The sequence below is a fragment of the Pyrus communis genome, chromosome 6 (assembly GCF_963583255.1).
Source record: "Pyrus communis chromosome 6, drPyrComm1.1, whole genome shotgun sequence".
NCBI lineage: Eukaryota > Viridiplantae > Streptophyta > Magnoliopsida > Rosales > Rosaceae > Pyrus > Pyrus communis.
In genome coordinates, this window is record NC_084808.1 from 1,708,483 (window position 1) to 1,729,897 (window position 21,415).

The window sequence follows — 21,415 nt, forward strand, 5'->3', positions numbered from 1 at the left end:
TAAATCAGCGATGGGTGATCACTGCTTACACTATTAGACTTAGCCTTTTGTTCTGCTTGGTATACCTACGATAGGGCCTATGCATTCTAGGAATGATCATACTTGGTATATTTGCGATGGGTGATCACTACCTGGTTTTATAGTATACAGTCCTACTTGGTATATCCACAGTGGGGGACTATATGTATTTTAGTGGTGATCATGCTTGGTAAATCCATAATAGATGATCACCGCCTACACTATTAAACTATGACTATGGTTCTGCTTGGTATATTCACGATGGGGGACCATACGCATTCTAGGAGTGATTAGGCTTGGTATATCTACGATGGGTGATCACTACGTAGTACTATAAGATATGGTCCTACTTGGTATATTCGCAATAGAGGACCATAAGTATTTTAAGGGTGATCATGCTTGGTATATATCCACGATGGGAGATCAATGTCTACCCTATTAGACTATGTATATGGTTCTGCTTAGTATATCCGTGATGGGGAACAAAACGCATAGTAGGAGTGATCATGCTTGGTATATCTGTGATGGTTGATCACTACCTAGTACTATAGGATACGACCATGCTTGATATACTCATAATAAAGGACCATATATATTTGAGGAGTGATCATCCTTGGTATATCTGATCACTGACTACCTAGGATTGTTAGGAGTGGTTGTGCTTAGTAAATTCGCGATTGGCGACCATTTCCTAGTGGGATTCCATTGAGTGATCCGAAATCGCAGCTCTTGGTCGATTTCGTTGATGTAGTACAAACCTAAATTCTTGTGAATGGAAATTGTCACAGCAAACGTTTGTGTTGGTAAATTAGGGTTACAATATTGCTTGAGATCCAGGTAGGGAAATACATTGATTGGCTCTATTAAGTTTTGTGAATTAACACTTGATCTGGTTGGTTGATTAACATAGTTATATTATGCATCTTTGAGTCATTGAATCAATTAATTAATGTGATTGTGGAATGATGTTGGCAAACATTGTGATGTATGTGGATGGCAAAATGACAATCTTGATTGCTATATGGATCATTACATAGTCTGGAATCCAGTTAGGCTCGTTGAGTTTCATTGAGTGATTCTGGAACTCAATGTTTTTCTGCTAGGAAGTATTAAGAGAAATGTAAGAATTTAATAAAGGGTGAACTGCGAATGGGTTGATCCCGTCTTAGGCCACGTAGGTAGTCTAACACAGAGGGTAGATGCAACTATGTGATAAAAGAAAAGTCATCACACTATTGACGGATTGGTTGGTTTTGGTCTTGTCTCGCAAGCGAGGCGTGACAGTTAGATAGGTACGTTTTGACATCACGTATCGGTCCTGAAAGCATCTTGGGATCGGGTCACGACACTTATTTTACCGTAATCTACTATTTTCTCTACGATTAGGAACATTTTTTCCTTTAGGTTTTTGCTACATGATGAGGTTTTAATGAGGCACCTATCCTTTGGGCTGGTCATACCCTTACATTTATTATATTCATAAATTTTTTATAAAATAATAAAAATCACAAAATAATTAATTATATATATTTTTAATTTTTATTAATTTAATAAAAAAAATTAGTGATATGAGTTCCACTTGCGTCTTGAAAGTGTTTAGTTTCGGCTTAATGAAACTTCTCGCTTTTTTCTTTAGACTATAGTTTTATCCTATCCTAGGTTTTACCATGGCGAGGTTTTAAGAGTTTTACTTTTTTTTGCATTCCTTTCGTTTGTTTTGAGACTCACATTCGCACATGTGCTAACTAAATGAGACGACTTTATCAACTGCTTCTACATCATCTATGAAGATCTGATGCGACATTTACTTGAGTATTTACACACTCGAGGGGGAATGTTGTGACATAAATTTCAGTACATATAAAGGCACATGCAATGGGAAATACTCATCCCAGAAATTCATCAACTGTCTCTTCTCTTTCTTTGCTGCCCATTCTCTCTCCCTTTAGAGAAAATAAGCTACAAAAAAATGTTATCTAAATAGGAAATTAGTTAACTACCTCAAACGGAATCTCAAAAATTATGTTGGCGAGACTCAAACACAAGATCTACCTTGGGAGTTCCAAGGTTTTAACCAATGGACCAACCTCAACTTAGTGATATAATGTACAAAGTATGTTTTCTAATAAAAATAAGTATTAATTACTCAACTTAACATTCCCTCTGTTAGGGCCTATAAATTTCACAAAAGGCCCAAAAGGATTGAAGGCCTAAATGTTCTGTATGGTTGTATGAACTCATGCTAATTCCAAATATATTTTCGTATTTATCAGAAAATTGAATAATGAAGCAAGGTTTTACACAAGTTTTAAGTAATTATCATGCCATGCCAAACAAGGAAATATGTCACGCCATGTCGAACACATATGTTTAAACCCGACACCTACAAAGTTCACATGACCCAAGCCATGTGGCTTCGTGGGCCTTGCTAAAAGGGTTGAGGTGTGAAAGGTTACGAAGGTCCACAAAGCCCTAAGAAACGTTTTGATAATTGAGATTATGGTCTACTTTGAGCACCAAAGTCCAAGCCCATTACTTGAAATGACCTCATGCTGGTTAAGCAAAGATAATTTCCAACACTATTTTAGTTGTGCACTGTCCATGACAATAACCTAACAATAGCCTATCCACCAAGATATATGTTAAAACTCAAAATTTGCATGTTAACAAATTAAATGATGAACCCCTAGTAGGCTTTGAATACGAAATGTAATGAAGTGGACTCAGAGATGTAAATGGTTTACTCCTCAAAAGTGGGCTACGTCCACTGTGCAACTTTTATCTATATTTATTTCAAGACTAAATAGCACTTGGCTAATACATCAATTATCTCTTCTCTCAATTGTTCGACCCCAATACATGAGGTTTTCACCCTTATATAGGCCCTTAATGAGCCTTCTGCCTTGGGTTACCCCAACTTGGCATTTAATGCACCACCTTAGTAGACTAGGGTGCTGACACCTTTTCACCTATCAACCTAACATTTGGTGATGAAGTGATAAATGTTCAGCCAAAATGGCGCAATTTGTCAGAATGGTACAAGCTAAGCGCCCTGCTTGGCCTTGGTTATCCAATTTGCCGCCCCAAGCGTTGTTCTAAATACCCTTACATCTCATCCTAGGCCTCTATCACTGACTAAGGGTTGCCACATGGCATGGTTGACATCTGCGTAGGCATGTTCTTGGAGATTTGTGCCATAAAGCTTTCAGCCTACCCACGTGCACATGACAGTCAAAGGATCCCTTACATGCCCTAGTCGCGGTAGGCTTAGGATGGTTGGCTCTTGATGCGAACTAATTAAGCACACAAATTAAACCCTATTTGTGACAATTGTAATAATGAAGTAAGTAGGGATCGTTCTAACCGGGGATTAACTAGGGGTGCTGATCTAATTTGAATTGACTCAAAAACACAAAAACTAAACTTAAAGACTCTTAACAAGACTACTATGACTCAGAACAGCTTTGAATCACTCAAAACTGCCTAAAACAATCAAATTGACTCAAACAGAAACTAGAACTTAATTTGGACGAATTTGAAAGTGTTTATGACTCCAAATGCTTAAGAACACAAAATAAAACAAATTCGAATGACTAAGACTTAGCAAAATATGGGGGGATTGTGGTTGGACGAATTTAAACTAAATGGGTAGATTTGAATTAAAACAGATTGTAAAGATGAATGTGATGAAAATATGGATGAATGCTAGCTAGAAGGTTCTTATCCACACATGTCACACTTACATACTAGATGATTTTCAGTTGGTCTTTCGATGAATTATGAAACTCAACACCCCGGGTTAATTAGGTCCGCTTAAATTAACCGTCAAGTTCTCCTTAAGTTAATGAATTGGATGGGTTAGCGCAACACAATTTAAAACATTCTCCAAAAGTCCTTTACGTGAAAAGCACAAGAAAGATACAATCAAAGATCATTAAGCATCATGAAAACTATAAGTGTTGACGAGGCCTTCGTTACTATGATGAGCATGAAACTAGTGCCAAGAATTCATTTAACGCGATTGTTTATAAGCAACCTCCACTACTTGTGAATATAAGTTCATAACTATTAGGTGAAACTCACTTATATTCTAGCGTCATATTCATGCATGAAAATTAAGCGTGCACTCTCAATAAACATACATAAATAAGTTATCAATCAAACAGTTAAACAAATTGAATCCACAACTCATGAAATTCCAACCAAAGGTAATCAATTCATATTGCAAGCATAAACATGGTTTCGAATCACCCCCTAGCTAACTAGGGATTTAGCTTCTCATGTTCACAAAAAGAGAAATAAAATTGAATGTAAACATAACGAACAAAGGATTGATTACACCTAGAATGCCCAACGAATCCACTTGAATTTCTGCACGTCTAGGCTCCTCTTTCTCCTTCTCCTTGCTGCGGCAGAGATGGTCTAGGGGGGTTTGGAAGATTTTCTGGGTTAGGGATGGATTTAGGGTGGTTTGGTGGTCCTCCCTGATGATGGTGTTTTGGTGTGGGCTGTTTTCATGAAAGGTCGTCCAAGTAAGAGTGGCGATGGTGGAGAGTGGGTTGAATCCTCCATGTCAAGCACATAGAAATCTGCAGGAAAAATCAAGTGGTCTACCTGCACTAAAACATCTTCCAAAACTCCTCTCGGGTATGCATTAGATCGATCGGCTAATTGAATAATGACACCATCATTTTTAAGCTCTCCTAGATTCATAGATGCATAAACAGAGTATGGCATGACATTAATTGATGCACCTAAATCTAGCATAGCATGTTCGAACCTTTTATTACCAATTACACAAGGGATGGTGAAACTACCTGGATCTTTGCATTTAGGTGGTAACTTTCTTTGCAATATTGCAGAGACATTCTCACTTACATGTACCACCTCTTTCTCCCGAATCTGTTTCCTTGTTGTACAAATCTTCTTCAAAAACTTAGTGTACTTTGGAATTTGCTTTATTGCATCAAGGAGTGGGATATTGACATGCACCTTCCTAAACGTCTCCAGGATGTCTTTTTCATCCTCCTCTATCATGGCTTGCATAAACCTGCTAGGAAAGGGCACGTTTGGTGGAATCACATTAGAAACAATTGAGTTTGGACCTACCTTACATTTGTTGGACGACCTAGGAGCTTGAAGTGGTTGCGGTAAGGGTTGCTCCACCCTTGCCGTGGCTTTGCCCTTGCTCTCTTCCTCTTGCAGCAACCTTTCATCCTCTTCTTGGCTTGATTTTGGTGGTTGTGGGGTGGTTCCAACTTCCTTGCCACTCCTTAAGGTGATTACATTGGCGGTTTCGAACCCTCCCTTTGGGTTTGGAATGGTTGAGCTTGGGAGCTTGCCTGGGTCTCGGAATTGGCCTACAAACTCCGCAATCTGCCCAATTTGTTTCTCCAATTGATCCACCCTTTTTCCTTGATTTTGCATTGCCTTGGCTTGATTATCTTGCCCCTGAGACAAATTAGTTAGTAACTTAAGAAGTGTATCATTGTCTAGGGTGTTACCTGAACTTGTTTGGGCAGATTGTTGTGGAGCATGTGTGGGTGCGAATGGCTTAATGAAGAAACCCGGGGGTTGTTGTCTAAAGCCTCCTTGTTGTGGTGGTTGTTGAGGCTCCCTCCATTTGAAGTTTGGGTGGTCTCTCCATCCTGGATTATAGGTGTTTGAATACGGATCGTTCCTTGGTTGGTTTTGCCCTTGAAACCCAATTGCGTTTGCGCTCTCCCATCCACCATTCTCAATTAATTGAGGGCATTGATCAGATTGGTGTCCTTGAATGGAGCATACACCACAGATTGTAGTTCCTTGCGTTTTAGGGCCTTCAACAAACTGCGATAACATAGACGTAAGGTTAGCCATCTGGGATTGTAACTCAGAAATAGAACTTACCTCATTTACATGTTGTGGCCGTGGGGTGTCTCTCTGCCCAACACCTTCGTATTGTTGTGCATTGAGTGCTCGATTAGCAATGAGAGTTTTGGCATCCCTAGGTGTCTTGTCCACTAGAGCTCCTTCCGCGGATGCATCCAACATTTTCCGTTCAAGTGGTAGAAGACCTTCGTAAAAATATTGAAGAAGTAGCTTCTCCTTCATTTGGTGCTGTGGACATGAAGCAACAAGAGTTTTAAAACGTTCATAATAAGTTGGAAAAGATTCACCTTGGCTTTGCTGAATTCCACTAATCTTCTTGCGAAGAAGAATGACTCGTGATGTCGGAAAGAACTTCTCTAAGAATGCTCACTTCATACTCTCCCATGATGTGACAGTTCCGGGAGCCAACTCATACAACCAATCCTTGGCCTTCTCCAACAAAGAAAAAGGAAAAGCCTTCATCTTCAATATGTTGCTGTCCACGTTCACCGGTGTCATACTTGAGCATACGACTTCGAACTCCTTTAAATGCTTATTGGGGTCCTCCATTGCTAACCCATGGAACTTGGGTATATGATGTAGCAAACTGGACTTCAACTCAAATTCATCGGTCTTCTCAGGGGCTGCCCTAGGGTATTGGATGTAAAGAGGGGCTGCATTGGCCAAACCCGAGGCAAAAAGTTCTTTGATGGTTCGATTGTCCACTGCCATGGTTGGTACTTCCTCTTTAACCCAATCCGTGGCCTCTGATAGGAGCATATTTATGCGACTTAAATGGCTTGTTCTCGTACATTTACGTTATGTTTCTTTAGTTATTTTAGTACTTTAAGCTATTTTCGTGTGTTTGTAGGTCCAAAGGGCTAAAGGAGCAAAAAGATGCATTTTGGAGACTTTTGGAGCACTTTTGGGCTAAGGACGGATAGCTTATGCTTGAAGCCAAAGTGTTGGACGAAATTGAAGACCTAATTGGAGCCAAAGTGTTGGAACCTTGTTCTCTTTAGTTTTAGGACATTTAAACCTTTCCTAATCCCAATCATGCCATGCATAACACACATCCATTCTAACACATTGTCATTGCACATGCATTTCCTTCATTAGTTAACCCACATGCACTTATCACTTATCATCACCACATATCATATCACTTAATCACTTATCACTTATCATCACCACTTAACCACTTATCATATCATAACCACATATCATATCACTTATCACTTATCACTTAACATATCATCCACCTACTTCACCTACAACATCCATCCACTTCACCTACAACATCCACCTACTTCACCTACAACATCCACCTACTTCACCTACAACATCCACTTCACCTACAACATCCACCTACTTCACCTACAAATGACATAGCCATATGTTCCCTCCACTACTCCTATAAATACCCTTGCATTCATTCATTCATGGACATCTCATTTTCATACACAACACACCACAAACACTTCCATCTTCTCCCTAGCCGTGAGTCTCTCCATTTTCTGCACCATTCCCTTCCCTTTCTCCTCCATTTCTTCCATTTCCATAATCCCCCAATCCATTCAACACACCAACAACATCCCTTAGTCCTTGTGCTACAACGAAGACGAAGAGAAGAAGGCCTAAACGTTCATACAATTCACGTTTGAGTTGTTGGAATGTTTACGCGTTTCTTTGATTTCAATGTTTAAATTCAATTCTCTTTGTTTTGTAATGGAAGAGAAGAGTGCCTAAACGTTCATACAATTCAAGTTTGAGTTGTTGGAATGTTTAGGTGTTTCTTTGATTTCAAAGTTATGAGGAACTAAACCCTTTTTGGCTAGGGGTGATTTTAATACCATGATTATTTATGTGATATGAATTGATGAATTCCGGTTATGAACTCTTGATTCGTGAATGCAATTGGCTTAACTATTTGATGATTAACTTATTTGTGTTTGTTGATTGAGGGTCGACACTTAATTAGCATGCATGAATATGTGGCTAAAGTTTAAGAAGGTTTCACATAATCGTTACTAACTTATACTTGAAAGTAGTGAAGGTCGCTTGTCACGATCGCGTTAAGTTTAATTCTTAGCATGAGTAACATGATGTCATAGTTGCAAATGCTTTGTCAATGCTTATGGTTTTCATTATTCTTAATGATCTTCGATTGTATCTCTATTATGATGACATGTAGGGAACTTTTGAGAATGTTTTGGGTTGTCGAATGATGCCATCCAATCCAATAATATAAGGAAAATCTGAGGGTTAACTAGTGATGTCACGGTTAATTTGGGGCATTGTCGTTCATAATTCAACGAAGGAATAACTGGAAATTGATTCATATGCATAAATATCATGTGTAGAGAAAGAACCCTTAGCTAGCTTCCCATCCATTCATTTCCGTCAAATCCATATTTACAATTTGTTTTGTTTCCAAGTATTCATTTTAGTTTAAATTCGTCCAAATCCAATTCCCCCCTATTTCGTTGAAATCTTAGTCTTAATCTTTCTTATTTTTAGTTTTGCTTTCTTCGAGCATTAAATAGTGTTTTATATTGTGTTTTTATGTTTTTAAAGTCAATTTAGAAGGTTTTAGCAAGCCCTCCTAATCCCCGGTCTAGAATGATCCCTCACTTATCCATTCTACTACAATTGTCAAACGAGGGTTTAATTTGAGTGTCAAGTAATTCTCGCATCAAATTTTGGCGCCGTTGCCGGGGATTAGTAACTTTGCTAATCCCTTGGTTCTTTTTTTTTTTTTTGTTTAGTTGTTTTCGTTTTAGTTTCTAACTTAGTGTTGTTTTCTTTGTTTGTTGTTACTTTTGATATTTGATTTAGTTCTCTTTCTTTGATTTTAGGTACTAGAGAAGTAAGATATGGATTTTGCTAGCATTCAAGCTCAATTGGCAAATCTTACTTCTAAATTGTTGCCGTATGCCGAAAGGACCACAATGCAGAGTGTCCCTACATTTGGTGCTTCATATAGGCAAGGATTTCAAGCCAATCAATGTCCACAAAAAGATTGGAGGGATCATTCAAACTCTATATGGTGGGAAGATCAACAAGTTCAACGTGAAGCATATTGGCAACCATATGAGGAGTTCTATTCAAGACCTATGCAGCCACCACAACTTCATATGCAATATGCTCAATTAAATTCAAGTTCGCCAATAGATTATATTCAAATTCTTAATGAAATAAATTCTTTGGCGCAGGGGTCACAAAATCAAGCCAAGGAGGCTCAGCAAGAAGCATATTGGCAACCATATGAGGAGTTCAATACAACACCTATGCAGCCACCACAACCTCCCCCACAACAATTCCAATCAAGTTCAAGTATGTCCATGGATAATGATAAAAATTTTCAATTACTAACCTCTTTGACGCAGGACGAACAAAATCAAGACAAGAAGTTGGGTAAATTGGACGAGCAATTTGGGCAGATTATGGAGTTCATGAAACAAAACCAAGAGCAAAGTGAACTTTCCAACTCAACTATTGAAAAATCGAAGGAAGATTTTGAAATCCATAATGCTATCACTTTGGGAAGTGCTATGGAGGTTGGAGCTGACCTAAAAATGTCCAAACATAGCCTAGAAGTGGATGAAGAGCTGCTAATTGAGGAGGAGGAAGAAGACATGCACACGGCAAGGGTAGAACAACCCTTGCCGCAGCCCCCTAAGCCCTCTAAACCACCCACCACCAGTAAGGACGTCCCAATTCCATGTTATTCTGATGTTATTCCACCCAATGTCCCTTTTCCTAGCAGGTTTTTGATTCCCAACCAAGAAGAGAGTAAAAAGGACATCGTGGAAGCCTTCCCAAAGGAGCAAAATGCTATTCAAATTCTTGGTGCAACACAGCAAGTTTTAGATGGTGTTGAATTCTTCAAAGGACTTTGTACACCAAGAAGAATGATTCAAGAGAAGGTAGTGGCTGGAGAAGATGTAGAAGGCATCAAAGAGGACATATTTGAAACCACAATTCCCAAGGAAGTTGGATTTTATGACACGGGACAAGTCATAACTTTCGAAGGGGTGTTTATTCTGGAGTTCATTTTGGAGCACACAGGTAAGCCGCCTCCCCGAATTTCAATTTTCTTTTATACTAACATGTGGTTAATGATTCAGGCACCTACACTACAATTCAAACCAATGCCAGTTCACTTCAAGTATCACCTTCCATTCAAGGACAAATTCCATGCCGTTTGATTTGATTTAAAAAAAAAAAAAAAAAAAATACTAAACATGGAGAAAGATGGTGCCTTCACAAAGGTTGTTTACGTGAAGCCCCACTACGAGGCGTCGGAGCGGAAGGCATAGGAGCGGAAGGCATAGAAGCGGGAGGCATCGGAGCGGAAGCCATCGGAGCTAGAGCATTCTAGGCCTCAATACTTGGCCAAGCGCTGGACGAGCCAGGAAAAATGTGCCTCTGGAAGTAAGCCGCAAGCCTTTGACGGTCACTTTGACGGTCACTTTGCATCCGACCATTGGATTCTTGCAGCTCATCAAGCTTCCTTTTCATGCCCGTCGAATAGTTGTTTGCAAGCACATGCAAACTTCTATTCTCGTACTTAAGCAGTTTGATCTCTTGCTTAAGACTTTCCACCTCCGCCATCAATGATTCCACCTGACGGGAGCGGGCAAGCAGGCGTTGGCCCATGTTGGACACAGAACTCGCACACTGAACACTAAGTGCGAGGGACTCTTGAACGGCCAACTCATCGGACCGTCCTGACAGCAGCCTACTATCTTTTGGAGTGAGCAGGTTCCTAGCTACTATTGTAGCTGTTGTGGCGTCCTGCATCACGGAGTCTTCACCTGTAAGAAGACCGTTAGAAGATAAGAAAGAAGGGCGCCATACGTTACCTTGACGCGGCGCGCCCGTATCACTGCTAAGGCTCAATTCCAAGCTAAGGTTCGATGGGTTTGCCATTTTTCAAAAGTGTTCAAAGAGAAAGGGTGGATGGAGTTAAATTTCAAAGGGCCGGAGACGATGTTCAAGAATGGGAATTCTTCAGAGTGTGTGTGTTGGCGATGATCGATAACTCTATAAAAAGCCAAGGCGACGCGTCCACCGATTCAAAAAGCCGGAATTTCCGACGTAAGTTAGGCGACGCGTTCTCGGCTTTTCAGAAACGCGTTCAACTTTGTCAAAAGTTCACGTGGAGGTCATCATCGCAGCTACACTTTTGCCGACAAGCGTAAATTTCGGCGACGCTTTCTCTGCTTTTCAGAAAACGCGTGCGACTTTGTCAAAAGAGCTCTGACAGAGCCGCATACGCACTACTACGTGTCGTTCAGAAATCGAAGGGGCGTCGTGCAGAAATCGAAGAGGCGTCCGTTCAGAAATCGAAGAGACGTTTGTCGACACGGGTAAAAGAACAATACCACCACTTGATATTATCTCTATATATGTCGACTTCGTCTTTTATGGCAAGGCAAACATGAAGAAAATGCCCAACTCTTCCTCACCTCTGAGGTCGCACTCCCAGCAAAGCCTTTCGAAATACTCAATTCTTCCTTCTTCCCCAATGATGATACCAGATGCTTGGAGTACATATGACCCAGGTGGAAACAGCACAACAAATACATGTGCTGATTCATTCACCGCTTCTTCAAAAGCAAAGGTATCTCATATCATCAAGGTCTAAAGCAAAAGTATCTCATATCATGCTCTTTCCCTATCTTTTCCTTTGCCCTTGTTATTACTCGCATGGCAAAGTAAACAAAAGCAATCAGAGGCACTTGGAGTCAGTCTTCTGTTCTGGAACCGACTGCCTGGAATCCATTCCTGATTGCTTACCTAGAGTTGCTCTCGAGTAGTCATCTTCAACGGTTGACACACTTCCGGAGAAGGGACCACTTCTGCAAGGGGAGCAAGCAAGGCAAGTGAAAATGATACATTGAAGCATGTGGAGACAAACATAGGCTGAGTTATCCTCCAACCCTTTTCAATACGAATTGGAAAGATTGAACAAAGAAACAGACCAAAGGAGTAAGCTCAGACCTTCGGGGGAGACCAAAAGAAGCCTGCTGCCCAGTTCAAGAGTAGCACAAAGGAAAATCAACGATGGGAGCAGCGCAGTTCAAAAGTAAGCCTGTGGAATCACAAAGATCAAAGCCTCAATGCAATTACCAAGGAGAAGATGGAATTTACACTCTATAACCAGATTTGCGTCTCTAAACTCTTCTCTTTGTTAATTACATTCTGCCATGTTTAGTATGTTTAAATGCTTTTTGTGTGTTTACTTATGCTTTGTATGATTTTAAGCTTAAAACATTGAGGACAATGTTTGATTTAAGTGTGGGGGGGGTAACTAATGTTGTTAATGCAAATTCGTGGGATTTTATCGCCCATAACTTCAAATGTTGTTCCTTACTGTTTTAAGGTGTTTTTAAGTTGTTTTAGAGTGTTTTAGTGTGTTTTGTTTTATAATTCGAAAATCCCATAAAAATTTGAAAAATTGTTTTGAAAAACCCAAAAAGAGTTGTTTTAAGAGTCGTTTTTGTGTGTTTGTGTCTTAGGGTACCTTCCAACACAATGATAAGGATTTGGTTTATAATTGCATGACGGTTAGAAAGAGTTATAAACATAGAGAAAAGTTTGATTTACTCTTGGTATATGCTTGGTTATGGTTATAATGTATGACTTCACATGCAATCATAAAAGAAAAAATTCGTTTTTGTAACATGCTTGAAGGAAGGAACTCAAACAAACGCTACAACCCTGAGAGACTTGAGCCTATAACGTTCTTTGGAGAGTATAATCTGTGATTTCTTGTTTTCTAAAGTCGTTGCATGATCTCATTATTCTTTGCTTGGTTACTACTTAGAAGGCGTTTCATCATATAGTTCCAAATGCTAGAACTCATGCCCATTTCATTCAAAGCATGTTATTGATTTGCATAACACATATTCAAGAAGAAGTTGTGTAGTGACCACCACCATAGCCAAATAGCCTTACTTCCCATACTTCGTATATGTTGTAAGTTTTAACCCCGTTGAGCCTCGTTTTGCCTTTATTCCTTGTTTACCCACATCACCCCTTACCTAGCTTAGAGTAGGACTTTCCTATACCCTTGTTCTTAAAGTTTAGTGAGCATGACTTAAATGAATTCCTTTTGAGTTACATTATGCAAGAAAATGAGTGTGGGGGAGTAAAAGTTTGTTCTTACGTTTATATGTATGTTTTGAGATTCAAAAGAAAACGAAGAAAAAAAAAAAAAAAAAAAAAAAAAAAAAGGAGTGAAAATAAGTAAGAATGAACTCACGAGCGTTGATGGTTGAAGAAAGGGTCCAAAAAGTTGAATATGGCCCTAAGTTTTGTGTGATTTTCCCTTGGGTGTTCAAAGTTGACTTCTGCGTTCTTAAGGGAATTCTAAGTGCCTAATTCAATACTTTGCTCACTATTGCTTTAAGAATGTTTGTTTATCCTTCACCTTTCATTGTTAGCCAATACCCTAGCCCCGTTACTACCCTTTGACTTCTATATTGAGTGTTATGTATTTCAATTGTGGAGTTTGAACTTGGTATGAGCTTATGGTGTCACTGGTTCTCGCGTCTAAGTAGTAGCATTCCATTCATGAGATCATATCTAAACATGCTTATTAACTCCAGAAAATGCTTTCCTTATTATAACATATGTGAGTGTTCGTCTACATGTTTACATCAATCTTCTCACATATACCTAGTGTAGGGTGTGTAGTCAGAAAATCTGTGTGAAAAACGAGAGTACATCTAGTAAGAAATTGAGGGAATTCTCTAAAGGCATGTTACTACATTTGAAATGTGTTTTAATTGCTTAATTGTGAACTAGTATGTGGTGACTATGATTAAGAATGTACTTAAGTGTAAAGATGGCTCAAATCTGTGAGAATAATGATTTTTAACTTGTCATGTGCATTGGAAGTCCCTGATACGATTGTTGGAAGGTGTAGGTTGTGTTTTGTTCTTTTTGTTTTGTTTTTCTGTTTTGCTCGAGGACTAGCAAAAGCTAAGTGTGGGGGTATTTGATAGGAGCATATTTATGCGACTTAAATGGCTTGTTCTCGTACATTTACGTTATGTTTCTTTAGTTATTTTAGTACTTTAAGCTATTTTCGTGTGTTTGTAGGTCCAAAGGGCTAAAGGAGCAAAAAGATGCATTTTGAAGACTTTTGGAGCACTTTTGGGCTAAGGACGGATAGCTTATGCTTGAAGCCAAAGTGTTGGACGAAATTGAAGACCTAATTGGAGCCAAAGTGTTGGAACCTTGTTCTCTTTAGTTTTAGGACATTTAAACCTTTCCTAATCCCAATCATGCCATGCATAACACACATCCATTCTAACACATTGTCATTGCACATGCATTTCCTTCATTAGTTAACCCACATGCACTTATCACTTATCATCACCACATATCATATCACTTAATCACTTATCACTTATCATCACCACTTAACCACTTATCATATCATAACCACATATCATATCACTTATCACTTATCACTTAACATATCATCCACCTACTTCACCTACAACATCCATCCACTTCACCTACAACATCCACCTACTTCACCTACAACATCCACCTACTTCACCTACAACATCCACTTCACCTACAACATCCACCTACTTCACCTACAAATGACATAGCCATATGTTCCCTCCACTACTCCTATAAATACCCTTGCATTCATTCATTCATGGACATCTCATTTTCATACACAACACACCACAAACACTTCCATCTTCTCCCTAGCCGTGAGTCTCTCCATTTTCTGCACCATTCCCTTCCCTTTCTCCTCCATTTCTTCCATTTCCATAATCCCCCAATCCATTCAACACACCAACAACATCCCTTAGTCCTTGTGCTACAACGAAGACGAAGAGAAGAAGGCCTAAACGTTCATACAATTCACGTTTGAGTTGTTGGAATGTTTACGCGTTTCTTTGATTTCAATGTTTAAATTCAATTCTCTTTGTTTTGTAATGGAAGAGAAGAGTGCCTAAACGTTCATACAATTCAAGTTTGAGTTGTTGGAATGTTTAGGTGTTTCTTTGATTTCAAAGTTATGAGGAACTAAACCCTTTTTGGCTAGGGGTGATTTTAATACCATGATTATTTATGTGATATGAATTGATGAATTCCGGTTATGAACTCTTGATTCGTGAATGCAATTGGCTTAACTATTTGATGATTAACTTATTTGTGTTTGTTGATTGAGGGTCGACACTTAATTAGCATGCATGAATATGTGGCTAAAGTTTAAGAAGGTTTCACATAATCGTTACTAACTTATACTTGAAAGTAGTGAAGGTCGCTTGTCACGATCGCGTTAAGTTTAATTCTTAGCATGAGTAACATGATGTCATAGTTGCAAATGCTTTGTCAATGCTTATGGTTTTCATTATTCTTAATGATCTTCGATTGTATCTCTATTATGATGACATGTAGGGAACTTTTGAGAATGTTTTGGGTTGTCGAATGATGCCATCCAATCCAATAATATAAGGAAAATCTGAGGGTTAACTAGTGATGTCACGGTTAATTTGGGGCATTGTCGTTCATAATTCAACGAAGGAATAACTGGAAATTGATTCATATGCATAAATATCATGTGTAGAGAAAGAACCCTTAGCTAGCTTCCCATCCATTCATTTCCGTCAAATCCATATTTACAATTTGTTTTGTTTCCAAGTATTCATTTTAGTTTAAATTCGTCCAAATCCAATTCCCCCCTATTTCGTTGAAATCTTAGTCTTAATCTTTCTTATTTTTAGTTTTGCTTTCTTCGAGCATTAAATAGTGTTTTATATTGTGTTTTTATGTTTTTAAAGTCAATTTAGAAGGTTTTAGCAAGCCCTCCTAATCCCCGGTCTAGAACGATCCCTCACTTATCCATTCTACTACAATTGTCAAACGAGGGTTTAATTTGAGTGTCAAGTAATTCTCGCATCAGCCTCCTCTTCAACCTCAACTTCAACTTCTTGCTCTTCTAATTCAGGTTCGGGACTAGGAGGATTAGACGCTTGCGATTTTGTTTTTCCTTCTCAAAGTCCTCTCGAAATCACCGTCAAAGTCGGAGATATGCTCACGAACAGGTTGTGAGCCACGGGTCATAAACTAGTACCTGCACACAAAAACTAACAAGGTTAGTAATCAATCTAATAGACTTGGCACAAGTAAGGAAATAAAGTGCCACACACGGCACAAAAACAAAACACACACACACGGTGCAAAAAAAAAAAAAAAATTAAAACAAAACAGAAACTAAACAATTTAAACAAGACTCAAGACAAGGGATTAGCAACTTTGCTAATCCCCGGCAACGGCGCCAAAATTTGATGCGAACTAATTAAGCACACAAATTAAACCCTATTTGTGACAATTGTAATAATGAAGTAAGTAGGGATCGTTCTAACCGGGGATTAACTAGGGGTGCTAATCTAATTTGAATTGACTCAAACACACAAAAACTAAACTTAAAGACTCTTAACAAGACTACTATGACTCAGAACAGCTTTGAAACACTCAAAACTGCCTAAAACAATCAAATTGACTCAAACAGAAACTAGAACTTAATTTGGACGAATTTGAAAGTGTTTATGACTCCAAATGCTTAAGAACACAAAATAAAACAAATTCGAATGACTAAGACTTAGCAAAATATGGGGGGATTGTGGTTGGACGAATTTAAACTAAATGGGCAGATTTGAATTAAAACAGATTGTAAAGATGAATGTGATGAAAATATGGATGAATGCTAGCTAGAAGGTTCTTATCCATACATGTCACACTTGCATACTAGATGATTTTCAGTTGGTCTTTCGATGAATTATGAAACTCAACACCCCGGGTTAATTAGGTCCGCTTAAATTAACCGTCAAGTTCTCCTTAAGTTAATGAATTGGATGGGTTAGCGCAACGCAATTTAAAACATTCTCCAAAAGTCCTTTACGTGAAAAGCACAATAAAGATACAATCAAAGATCATTAAGCATCATGAAAACTATAAGTGTTGACGAGGCCTTCGTTACTGTGATGAGCATGAAACTAGTGCCAAGAATTCATTTAACGCGATTGTTTATAAGCAACCTCCACTACTTGTGAATATAAGTTCATAACTATTAGGTGAAACTCACTTATATTCTAGCGTCATATTCATGCATGAAAATTAAGCGTGCACTCTCAATAAACATACATAAATAAGTTATCAATCAAACAGTTAAACAAATTGAATCCACAGCTCATGAAATTCCAACCAAAGGTAATCAATTCATATTGCAAGCATAAACATGGTTTCGAATCACCCCCTAGCTAACTAGGGATTTAGCCTCTCATGTTCACAAAAAGAGAAATAAAAATGAATTTAAACATAACGAACAAAGGATTGATTACACCTAGAATGCCCACCGAATCCACTTGAATTTCTGCACGTCTAGGCTCCTCTTTCTCCTTCTCCTTGCTGCGGCAGAAATGGTCTAGGGGGGTTTGGAAGATTTTCTGGGTTGGGGATGGATTTAGGGTGGTTTGGTGGTGCGGCAAGGGTGATAGGAAGGTGTATGAAGGTGTGGAAGGTGGCTGGAAGGGTGGAGATGGCTGCGGCACAAAGGGAAGTGGCTGGAATGGAGGGTGAATGCACGGCCAAGGATGGTTCTTTGGTGATGAATCTGTCTCCCCCCATGAAGAGTGAATGGGAGAATATATGTATGATGGTGGCTGAATTAATTAATGGGAGAGAATTACTAATTAATGCATGTAGGGTGCAGCTAGGTTGGAAAGGTGTGGAAGATGGCTGGAATTAGGGGAATGAAATAGGTTTAATTCACAAATAAAAAGGCAAGGTGGCTGCAAGGAAAAGGATTAGGGTCTAGGTGCATAGAATGGGCCTAAAATGCCCTCCCTTGCACGGCAAGGGAAGGGGAGAAGGGAAAAACCCACGGCAAGGTTGTGTAATTGGGCTAGGGCCATTGTTTTGTGTCCTAAAGTGCCTACAAGGCCTTCAAAGTGGCTAGAAAATACGGACGTTTAAGTTTAGGAAAGGTTACCAAAACGGGAAACCTAGGGTTAACTTTCCTACTTCAAGTAGGAATCCTTGTTTGAGTAGGAATTCGTCGTTTCTTCAAGTCCTCAACTCATTCATTCCTCTTTCGCTCCAAAAGACTCCAATTTGCATCTTCTTGCACACTGTGGCCTTATAATCTGAAAATACACAAAAGTGGCCTTAAACACTAAAATAACTAAGTAAACACAACATAAATGCACGAGAACAAGCTAATTAAGTCGCATGAATATGCTCCTATCAGCTCTTGTGCTCGGATGTATCTTCTTCTAGGCCCATTAGGCCCTGACTTTCTTGATATTTAATTGGATTTTCATGGCTCCTTCCCCAACCTATACCACTGGATATGTCTAAAAGTGCTAGCGTTAACAATATATGTTATCTGTGAATCTATTGTTGCGACACCTTTAGTAATTCCCTCAAAAACCCCTGTCTTCTATCAGAGATAGAGCTTGTTGGATAGATAAAGTGAATGTGGGAATGGCATAGAGGAAATGGATAATACATCAAATAACATAGGTGTTTTGTATTATATTGAGCACCCTACATGGTAGCGATCGAAAATGTTTATGGGAAGGAAAAAACGTAACAGGAAGCGAAGTCGAAGTAAATTCCATACTCAAAGTTGGGTTACTGTACAAACTCAATATTTATAAAAACTAAAGGGTGACAAAGTCCCCTTATCATGCGTAGTAATTCCGGAATCTCTTGCCACTGAAATGATTCAGAGGAAGGTTCCACTCCTTCATTCTTTCAGAAATTCATATATGTAAGGGCGTTGGAGAAATTTTTCAATGTGATCTGAACACGAGTGATACACCACGTATTTTTATATAAGTAGTGAGAAATTTTATTTTTAAAGTTATTAACTTTTTAACACATATATCCCACCATTTGTATAGTGACACATGATGTACCACCTTGTGTTCCGGTCACATTAAAAAATCTCTCTACTGGCCGAAGGTGGCTTAGGTCAAAAATGGGTAGTCAACTATAGATAGAGACACCTCGCTTTTGACTATTGTTGAAAGCTAGTTCTTCTTGTCCCTGGAAAAACGAGTAAACCGCATAGGCTGACTAAAGTCAGTTGCATATTGGTAAGCATGATTGTAGAAATACAAATAGGCGAATGAGTTGTTTTCAACAAATTAATATATGGGTGCCTGGTGAATCCACACGATTCAACCGTAGAACGCCCTTTGTGCCTAATATTCAAGGGCTTTAATAGGGAAATGCACACTTGTTGTCATTTCAGATGCAATCAAAAGATATTCTCTTTTCTTAATTTAACTAGAGCATAATTATCAGAAGGTTGGCTGCTGGCACGAATGATGCCTTACCGCCTTGCAGGTGAACGGGTGGTTGCAACTCATCTGATCGTTTTATCCATAGGTTACTAAAATATTCTACTCCACCATTGTAGCAGTTGGAAATTACCTACTTCTGGCGCCTCCTACTATACATAGGACATAAGAAGGTTTTGATCCATTCATTTATCTGTTAGAAACAAGTAGTTTCCAGCACATCTTTTTACCCAGCATAAATAAAAGATAGCGCTCACCTTCTTTAAAAGCAAGCAATATCAGATGAATGGGAGGGGGAGGAGAGGACGCTCAAATGCAATCAAAGAAGGAAAAACCCTTCCTTCCAGTTGTTGGAAATCTCTCTTGGCTACGGCAAGCTTCCTGCACTAGCTACAAGCCTAGCCTCAAGCTTCCCACCTTCAAGTCCTTTCCTCCTAGCAATTGTAAAAACCTCACAGCAAGCTGTAACCTCAGCCATTTTCTCACGTTCTCATCCTTGAAACCCTAATCTCTACCACCAAAGATCTCTTCAAAACATTTCTTCTAAAGCCAAATCTTATACTCTCAGTTAAACATGTGGATCTTTAGATCCCACACTTCAATCTCTCATGCCTTGCCCTTTTCAACATTAAGTCACCGCGTCAACAGTCGCGGAAAGTACTTCAATAACCATCGACAGAACTCCAAGGACGCTAGAAGAATTTCAACAAAAAATTGACCCAACACTTTGGAGCTGTTAGAACAACAACAAAGCATTCCTTAGGACTTGTTTATCTGTCAAGATGCTTTAGGCCTAGTTCTCGCTAACTTAGATATGAGGGGCATAAAGGCTCCAGTCACTTCTTTACGATACAAAAGCCCAACAAACCTTTGACCGAAAAGGCCCCAACACCCTCAAAACCCTAGCTATCATCCTTTCACTCTCTCCTCAACTTCACTCCAATTACAGACTTGTAGAATCTCTCTATCTCTCTCTATCAATCCATTTCTAGCTTTGTTTCTCGATCGTTTCTCTATCTCCCTCTCTCAGTTGTTCCAGCACGACGACCATCACCATCACCATCACCAAGATGCTTCCTCCCATCCCTCTTCTCGCCACCACCACCACCACAAATCAGCCACAACCACCACGTTTCAGCTGCTATTGAACTTTAGTCATCACCAAAACTGCACTTTACCAAATTGCCAGAAATTGAAATAAATTTTAGTATTCCCGATTTTCAGGATCCCAAAATTTCGATTCAGGATTGAGCCAAGAAAAAAATTTCCAACTATTTCGAGAATTCATTTTCGATTCAGTTCCCAAACCGAAACCATCCCTAGGTAAAACCAACTTAAGGCCCCCAATATGTTGAAAGTCTTGTTCATTATATTTTTTTACTTCATTTTCTCTCCAATTTCTAGGTAAAAAAAATTAAAAAAAAAAAAACCAAAACAAACCAAATAATTTGGTTTCTCCTTTACAAATTGAAAAAACCGAATCAAACCGAATCGAATAGTAATTTATGTTTAGTTTTCGGTTTTAGAAAAAACAGAATTGAACCCCTAATGGTTATGAAAGGAAAATATTTATTGTTTGATTTTTTTAATGTTATTTTTGTCCAATTTTTTTTTTATATTTTACATTGGGACCACTTAATGTTAGAACCCTAAATCCACTATCGGAGAAAATGAAAGCAGCAACAAAATCAGCGGCCTAGGAACGATAGGCAATATTGTTGTTAAATGTATGACCACTTCAACAATTAATTGACAACTACTTCAAAATGTATCACTAGAATAAGTTACACATTTTTCATGAAAAGATATCACTAAAAAAAAATTGCACATTTTGACCAACACATGCCTCTTGAAATAGTGATGTTTAAACTCTTCATAAACAATCCTCCATTTAGACACCCTTTTCCACACAACTTTTTACCATAAATAAAGTCTCGTGGCGGATCGAGATATCCATTAAGCAAAAGCATGCACGCACATGCATGTGGATGCTGTGAGTTTGTGTGTGAAAGACAGAGAATTAAAGCACCATTTACTACGTACCAAGAGAATATGATAAACAAGTACGATACAAAGCAAAGAGATGAGCTAGGGTACACCGTCTTATCTCAAACTAGAAAAGTAGCATTCCACTATATAATGTTGGCTTAAAGCCAGTACATGAGAAAATATATAGTAATCAAAAGGCAAGCAATAAT